The following is a 9,809-nucleotide window of genomic DNA, read 5'->3' on the forward strand; positions in this document are numbered from 1 at the left end:
GAGTATAAAGAAAAGAAAATGAGAAAATTTTTGAAAAGTGATAACTGATTGGAAGTGGCTAGCCGTACGGTACCGTAAGGCTAGCCAAAAGTTCTAGCCATACGTGAGTCACGTACTGAGTCACATACGACTAGCCAGGACTCACTGTATTGTCTAGCCATACGGCTCTTTTCAAAATTATATGGAAGTAGAACATGCAGAAGTTACTTTGTGCCTCATGATTATGATTTGTTGTTTTATTTGTATTAAAGATGAATTTTTGTTAATTAAGCAAGGGTTATCGAATAAATAATGATCGGAGTATGTGGAATAAATAAAAAGAACATTTAAAAAAAACGTTGAAAAGCAAAATTAATTGTATAATTTTCAAATACTCAAACATAAAAGCACAATCAATTAATAAGCCTTTCCAAACTTTCCTCATATTAACAAACTTCTATACCGTCGGTAATTGATGCAAAATTTTATCAGAGCCCAACAACAATATTTTTTTTGTTTCATTTTAAAGGTGTGGAAAATTTATCTAATGAAACAAAAAATGGTCAGCATAAAAATTTTGTAAACTATTTCAATTGATGACCAAACGCTATTTTTTCTTTACGCCCTGAGTGACAAAGATCGATATTCATATTTTTTTATACTATACTAGTAGACAACAAACTTTTTTACAAAGCGATTTATCTCTAAAAAGTAAACATATTCGGTATTTAGACATACCTGTTTAAAGCAACAAAATAACATATGCTGTTATGCATTTGCGACTTCCATATAACTTTGAAAATGCCGTACGACACAACTGTTCTATCTGCAACTTATATATTTACTTGCAATAAATAGACCAGTTAAGTCTGCAAATTGAGCACTACTGTGACCCATTAGCTAAGAAATAATGCGGTCTCACTAAAAAGTAAAAAAATATGTATGAATGGAGAAGATATAGATCTAAAAAATAACTGAAAGACAGACTTACTTGTTTTTTTCTCTTTTTTTCGAGCACAACTTCCGAAGAATGTCTTCCTCTCACTTTCACCTGTGAAAGTTTGTTGACAGTAGCAGGAAAGATGGTGGGGACAGCATCGGTCTTCAATATTCTCCTGAATCTTCCCTCAAAACCAATTGTCTCTAAAAATGCTGAACTATGTGTAAATTGGTTCTCTTCAAAGTGTAGCGAACACAACCGATTGTTTTTATTTGGAAAATAAACCTTGAATTTATTAACACAGCTAGCACGGCCGATCCTACTGCACCAAACTTTCCGAAGTTTGTTGTCTTTTGGGAAGCGAAAAAAAAATCACCTTAATACGTCCCGAGAGTGAATTACAGCCAAAGGCGGCACACAAAACCATATTTCATCTATATTTACACATCCAAAGAACACGATGAGATACTTAAAACATAAATCCGAAGTATATAATGTCCGTAATTTGTTAAAAATATAGATAAAATTCTGCCTTCGCTTTCATAACAATAATGGCGGACGCGCATGGGTTAAATACACCTGTGACGTCACAGCGCAGGTTAAACAGGGGAGATAAGCCAATTATCGGAAAAGTCAATAGGCGAATAAAAGTCATAAATATGATCGTTTTCCAGTTCAAAATAATGATAAAACAACGTTGATCCGTTAATTTAACCAATTTTCGATGTTATGACCGTAAAATCAATAATAAAAAAGATTTCTTTAAAATTGACCTTTAAGCTCCTGTAACTCCTTCCAAATGGATTTTTATCATAAATATGATGCTCAAATGGAAATTTATCAAAATGGTACTTGATAAAAAAAACTTTGCAAACAAATAAATATCTCTGATTATACTTATGTGTTTGATTAAATATTATTGTCGATATTTTATCGTAAATATGACTCTTCAGAATGTTATATTGTTCATAACATTATTTATTTCACTAGACAAGTAATTAACTATCCCCATTTAATATTAATTTACTAAAACTTATGTTGCAAATTAATATGCCTCCAGCTATAAATCTGTTAGTAGTAGTAGTAGTAGTAGTAGTAGTAGTAGTAGCAGTAGCAGTAGCAGAAGCAGTAGCAGCAGCAGCAGCAGCAGCAGCAGCAGTAGCAGCAGCAGCAGTAGCAGCAGTAGCAGTAGCAGTAGCAGAAGCAGTAGCAGTAGCAGAAGCAGTAGCAGTAGAAGTAGCAGTAGCAGCAGCAGCAGCAGTAGTAGTAGTGTTATAATTGTTATTTTTAATTAATATTATGATAATAAGTATCACTATTATTATTTTTTTATAATTATTATTATTATTATTGTTTTCCGAGAATCTAATGAAAATAGTGTAATGAAATCTGATAAATTAATGGATCTTAAACAGAAAAAGTGCAAAAGTTTTAACAATTAATTGTTCGTCATTAGACAAATAGATATGTAAGCGCAAAATTTGACAAAATAAATTATTTTAAACATATACAATTTGGCAGTAAAAGTTTGTAATGCAAACATATTTAAATTATTTTGATGTTATTTCAAAGCTTTATGAGTTTAAGTTTGTCTTAAATGTTTTATAACTTCAGCAAAAAAGTTTAATTTTCTTGTTTGGCGACACATCTACTTTTGCGAAAAAATGAATCTATGATTAGGTTACAGGCTGTCGGTGAAATATATGAAAAAGATCATTATGTTTGATAATGAATATTAGAAGATTACAGCATTCTCTCATACCATTTTAACACGTTTCATGAAAATAATTTTATAGCCATTAGTTCAACCTCGGCAGAAACTTACTTAAACGATGGGTTTAAACACTTTGTTAATCGAATTGAATGCTTGTTGTTGACATTTCCATAACTACAAAAATATATTTGTTTAATCAATGATGTACAATGTATATGATTATAACAATAAACAAATCTTTTTTTTTTCCAGAAATGCTTGATATATTATCTTCCCTCATAAAGTGAAAATATACCCTTAAAAATGTCCGAAGCCGAGCTTGGTATTTGACACACCTACACCCTGTGTAGATCAAAAGTCTTTGAATTGCAATAAACAATTGTTTATGTTCAACCCAGCAGGCACATCAACGTTGTTTCAAAGTTGAATTATGGTCAGATTTCAACGTTGAGATAAGGTTGGATTTATATTCGGATTTGAAAGTTGAAACAACGTTGAAATTTCGACGTTGATACAACGTTGCAGCTTCAACGTTGGTACAACGTTGAAGTTTCAATTTCATTTCAACGTTGAAAACCCACCATACTTTAATTTTTGGATATAAAGCAAAGTAACCAAGTTTAACAAAATATCAAGACAATATTAAATACTCCAGATATTTTATTTCAAAAATACTGTTCAAGTGCAGCTTAAATTCACTTTAATAGTTTTAACAATTAAGCTACAATCTGTTCCAATCTTTTCTTCTAAATCTTTCTGGGTATGTTAAGTGTTTGAGTACATCTTTGGCCGTCTCTTTCTGCTTCTGCAAATAAAAATAAGAAGTTTGTAGTTAAAAGTGACTAGGTCAATCTCAAATTATACTTATAATTACTCAACTTAGTGATTTGTTTTATCTTAAAATGCTTTTCTCTTAAGATTTACATCATAAAACAGCATAGAAATTGAAACATAAATATGTTTCATATTGACAGCAAATACTGTATATAAGACAACAAAATCTTTATAAAAAGAAGCTATTTTAAAGTCTCACCTATGATTGGTAAGAAAAACTGCTCCCCGTCAGTTCCTTGCAGCATATTCCCAAGAAATTAACATTCTATGCTCTAGCTAAGACCATTTTATGCAGCATCCTGAAATCAACAAACATGTATATTTTATATTAATAATGTTACAGTAATACTCCGAAAATAATATATTTTAAGACAAGATAAATATCCAGTAGTTGAAAAATTTATACTTTGTATTGTAGAGAAATTCAAATATATGAATAAATAAGAATAAATTTCAATTTAACAAACCTGACAGTCCTTTTCATGTTGAATGTATGGTTTACAGGCTACAGCTGCAATACTCTAAATTTCAGCCAGGACCAGAATCTAGAATATAAAATGATATATAATAAAATTAGGCCTAAATAGAATAGAAATAGATTTATCTTTCCCCATAAATTTACGACTATTAAACTTTAAAGTTTAACACTCAAATTTGTTAACTAATTTAATAAAAATGTATTTTTTCAAACTAATTAACTCTGTATTATACTATCACTAAAATATAAACATAGTTATATATATTAATGAATCGTCTTGGGACGTAAATTATGTGGGCCGAACTACTTTATATGTTTCAATTTTATAATTGATTAAATTCTAATTAGGATATAGTACAGACAAATGTTTAATAATATGAAAAAATAAATTAAAGAAAGTCAAGATTTGTAAAATCATAAATTGCCAAGGACATCAATAACTTCATGCTTACAAGGCCTACCGAACCCAAATCATTCAATTAGGTCGCGAAAACGTGTCAAATCAACTCAATCATTTGTTTTCATCTCTCATTTATTTCATAAAGTAAATTAAAGGAGAATTTTAAGAATAAATAATGATATTTTAGAAAATAATCGGTAAACTAAAGTAAAACATTACGGTAATACCTTCGAAATCCAAATAAATTGCCAATCGTGTTGTTTTCAAATTTTCCAAACAGCGCCACCATTTGCACGAACGATAATCATAGACAACAAACAAATTCATAGACCGCAACAATTACTTCCCCTGACCAGCGTTATTTTATAAGCGGGGTTTTGACTAATATCAATTTATTAATTAATATTATTCATAAAGAACTGAAAAATAAAACAACAAACAACAAAACATATCAACTAATATTTAAAGCGTTAATAGAAAGTGAAAAATTATTTCCAACTTTATTTGTTTTTGCACTAATTTTGAATATACGGAAAAAGATTGTAAAGCAAATTTCCCTGACAAAAATCACTTACAGACTAATTAAATAAAGGAATAATAACACAAAATTAGTGGTATAAAAGTTTAAATAATGATTTAACTAAATGTAAAACTTCGACCATATACAACGTTGAATCAACGTTGTATATACACTGGCAATATATCCGTATGGTCGTCCATAGTTGAATATTGGTTGAACAACGTCACGACCATATTTCAACGTTGTTTCAACGTTGAAACAACGTCGTGTGCCTGCTGGGAAGTATTAATTTGATTTGAAATCCCTAAGTTTTAAAGGAATGGCATCAGATATGCCGTCAATGATTCGTGGAGTCCTATGTTTATCAATGTTATAAATTACATTTTGACCTGATTTGCGCAAGGGTTACTTGCCAATTTAATATTCATTGGAACAAATTGGTAAATAAAGCAATCCATCGTGGCTAAATTAATGTACACTTCATTTGACTGATCAAATAGAATAAATGACACTCAATTTAATGATTCATGAAATTCCAAAATTTCGGAAAATACATACACAAGAAAAAGAGAACAAGGTCACACGGTTAATTTTTATGTTCAGTATCATGAATCGCTGTTATGGAATAAATGTATCCAAAAAGCGGCAAACTAGATTTGAATCAATTGATCATGAAAGATTTGTATAAATAAAATACACGATTTCTTATATGTTTTGATTTATTTATTGATTAATTGAATGATTGATTGATTGATTCATTGATTGATAAATTCCTTGAACATACACATTTACAATCGTGGAGTAATGTTACAAACAATGTGTAAAAGTCGATATAAAAAAAACAACAACAGAAAAACAAATATTTTCAAATTATGTGAACATGCATGAGTATGAACAAAAATCATACATCGTATGCAGCTAATAAACAATTTGGTTAGATCAAATCCTTTTCCCAAAATTGAAAATACTTTGCATTCTTACAAAAAAGAGTATATACAGTATATACGGCAACATTTAAAGTGGCATGAATTAAACATTCTCGATGATATTAAAGCGATATTGTACGTTAACTTCGTCGCGTGTTTAACTTCTATCCTCAACAGAATCAAAGCACACTCTGGGACCCTCGCGAAGATTGATTTATTCTTGCATGCACATTTGTAGAACGTCAGGTATGATGACTCCTAGATTACAGCTGGAAAATACTTTGTACATTTACATGCTACTTTATATCCCAGCAGGCACAGCAACGTTGTTTCAACGTTAAATTATGGTCAGATTTCAACGTTGAAATACGGTTAGATTTATATTCGGATTTGAAATTTTAAACAACGTTGAAATTTCAACGTTGATACAACGTTGCAGCTTCAACGTTGGGACAACGTTGAAGTTTCTATGTCAACGTTGAATAACCCACCATATTTTAATTTTAGGATATAAAGCAAAGTAACCGAGCTTAACAAAATATCAAGACAATATTAAAAACTTGAGATATTTTATTTCTAGATTATAGTTAAAGTGCAGCTTAAATTCACTTCAATAGTTTAACAATTTTCGGATAGGGTACTATACTACGATAATAATGTACAACACGTTGTGTCTGGTTTATACGTCTATTCAAAACTACTAACGTTATACTACAAAACATAGGGAGTGACGTAATCTAACGTCACGCATACGTTAGCGTCATTTAACGGAACATGATATTGAGCGCAATTTCCGACATTCTGGGGGACGCAAAATGATAAATTATAAAATTAATATCAGTTAATTTCATCAAATTTCAGATATAACTCTTTTCCATAATACACTTATTATAAATAAAAGTCATTGTTTTAAAATAACACAAATGTCTCTCAATTGGTAATTCATACATCTTTTAAATGTTTATAGTCTGTGTTCGCGAAATTATAACTTCAATAATAATAACTGTACTCCTTCTCATTTCTCTTTAACGTTTCTCTACGTGTCGTAATCTATGAACGCTTCATGTGCGGTGCTTGATTGTAAAGTTGCAGTCTGTGCTTGATTTGTGTGTTGAAATTCGGTTGAAGATTGAGTTGACTCGCTAGCACCGATATTAAGATTTGAATCTTGACTACTTTCACATAATTATACTAGTGTGATGTTTTCTTCTACATTTGAAGCACTTGTAGTTTGATGGACAGTAAATGACTTGGTGGTGAATATTCAAGCAATTGAAACATAAATGTTTATTTCTTATAATGTCTTTTCTAGCTCTCACATCAGTTACTTTTGTACAGTTTTTGGTATTGTAAAATGCGTTACAAAATATACACAGTTCCTGGTCATCAAACGTTTCGTGTGCGAAATTCTGTGTCACGTGACTTCCGGTTCCTGTTTTCTGTCTCGCGCCCGTGAAAAAACGAAGCAGTAGTTCTATAACATGTTAAATCATCTGTAGTCTGCCCGGCCTCCATGATATTCAGTTCAGGGGACCTAAAAATGAAAAATTTTGTATTTCAGTGTGACCAGAAACACAATTCCAAATATTTCAAAATCTGTTTCACAGGCAGATAACCAGTTGCACAGCATTATTCAATGATATATGACATACAATGAAGAAAATAATAGTTTGCATGCATTGCTCCTTCAAAAAAAGACTGACAGCAATTTATATTTACCCCCACCCAGCCAAAATCACACCTAAAATTTACCAATATAGGCAATCTTCATGAAGGTGCAGCATACTCCAGAATCCGCCCGATTCCTTTAAAAATATCAGTAACACGCAGTGCAAGCTATGGCATTTTCAGAAATGACAAATAAAGTGTCTGTCATACGTTTAGATTTTTCACAAAATTTATCTGAAATTTCTTACTTGTTTGGCGCCAACTGTCAAAGCTTGATTTTTAACTTTTTCACCTCCATTCGGAGGGTCAGAAATACATACAAAGCTACCAAAATGCTTAGTTTCGGGAAAAAAAACACAAAAATATATCTCATTTCCTACACACAAACAAGAAAGAATTACAATGACAGAGAAATATCAGAAGTTATCAGTACCTTCAAAACACCATGTCTGAGTTATTAAAAAATTTGACCGGGGCCATCATTCGAATAATTATGTCCCCTGCCCCCTTAAGATTTTTTATGTGATCCGCATTAAAGCGTTTCCTTTTATTTTCTTAAAATATGGAGTATTTCGCATTAAACGTTAACTTCGAAAAGTGAATACTGCGGTTACTTTGTATTTAATCAAATATTTAAAAAAGACCCTATTTCAGGGGAGGTAACTAGTACAATGACCATGCCTGTTACATGATTTACTTAATATCAAGTGCCAGATACCTGTGAGATGGTTATTTTTCTGTTTTCCACCTTCATTTAAATACCATAAAGTATTTTCAGAGTATTTAAAGTCTTTTGGAAGGAGATTATAGCAAGAAAAAACAATATTACAGCCACATATAATGTCCCAAAATGAATTTCACAGGAAACCAGACACCATTTATTCTGGCATACACCTAAAAGTGCAGTAAAGATACCACTGTTGACTTATATGACATTATGTACATTTGTAACAATTAAAAGTGCTCAATTATGCATTATTATGTCAATTTGCACAATATAAAACTGTTAAATCTGGATAAATGTGCACATTCTGTGAAGTACAGTGTTTGCCAAAATTCCAAATTTGTATTACCTCCCTTGACTTGACAGTCTACTTACTCTACATAACTTGATAAATCCTACCAGTCACTTCAAATTTTGACTAACAAATGTAGAAGGAATGTTTATGGGCACATTTGGGTTAATTCCAACACATTTTATAAATTTGAAAATTTCCTTAAGGGGACCTAAAAATGAAAAAAATTGTATTTCAGTGTGACCAGAAACACAATTCCAAATATTTCAAAATCTGTTTCACAGGCAGATAACCAGTTGCACAGCATTACTCAATGATATATGACATACATTGAAGAAAATAATAGTTTGCATGCATTGCTCCTTCAAAAAAAGACTGACAGCAATTTATATTTACCCCCACCCAGCCAAAATCACACCTAAAATATACCAATATAGGCAATATTCATGAAGGTGCAGCATACTCCAGAATCCGCCCGATTCCTTTAAAAATATCAGTCACACGCAGTGCAAGCTATGGCATTTTCAGAAATGACAAATAAAGTGTCTGTCATACGTTTATATTTTTCACAAAATTTATCTGAAATTTCTTACTTGTTTGGCGCCAACTGTCAAAGCTTGATTTTTAACTTTTTCACCTCCATTCGGAGAGTCAGAAATACATACAAAGCTACCAAAATGCTTAGTTTCGGGTAAAAACCCAAAAATATATCTCATTTCCTACACACAAACAAGAAAGAATTACAATGACAGAGAAATATCAGAAGTTATCAGTACCTTCAAAACACCATGTCTGAGTTATTAAAACATTTGACCGGGGCCATCATTCGAATATGTCCCCTGCCCCCTAACGCTCTTCGTAAAGTTTCTAATAACCACTTATAGCTGCTATTTTCTCATGCTAAACTCTTGCAGATTTCTGCCGGAAGTTAGTCTATAATGACTGGTACTAAAAGAGTTCCGTACGTATTTCATGTATTTAGACATTGTCCTAGCGATTCCAAGCCTCGAATATAAGCTTCTAATTTGTCGATATAATTTCTCATACTGTTGAGAGTATTGCTCGCGGCTGGCAGATTTAGTAACGCCTGTATATACGCATGAATAATTTTATGAGACTGTCCGAACCACTCCATAAAATCGACTGCGTGTATGTAATTTGCATGCGTCAGTGCAACTCCTTGAATAACTTGAGCCGCTCTGCCTTCTAGTTTCGTCTTCAAATAATTAATTTTTCGTACCTCTGTAAGATTCGGGTTTTGACGAACAGATGAATCTAAAGCTTCCCAAAAACTTTCACATTCGAGAATGTCACCACTAACAACAGGCAGTGAT

General features: G+C 31.6%; 1 long non-coding RNA gene across 1 annotated transcript; it reads right to left on the reverse strand.

Moving 5' to 3' along the window:
- Nucleotides 1-3,209: 3,209 nt before the first annotated feature.
- On the reverse strand, nucleotides 3,210-4,746 carry LOC132745152 (uncharacterized). The gene is made up of 4 exons (XR_009627799.1): nucleotides 4,573-4,746; nucleotides 3,935-4,012; nucleotides 3,667-3,766; nucleotides 3,210-3,438 (listed from the first exon to the last, which is right to left on the reverse strand). It is a non-coding gene; the product is annotated as an uncharacterized LOC132745152 (long non-coding RNA).
- Nucleotides 4,747-9,809: the final 5,063 nt, after the last annotated feature.

Source organism: Ruditapes philippinarum, unplaced genomic scaffold (genome assembly GCF_026571515.1).
Source record: "Ruditapes philippinarum isolate M1 unplaced genomic scaffold, ASM2657151v2 ctg15862_1_1_1_1, whole genome shotgun sequence".
NCBI classification, from domain to species: Eukaryota; Metazoa; Mollusca; class Bivalvia; order Venerida; family Veneridae; genus Ruditapes; species Ruditapes philippinarum.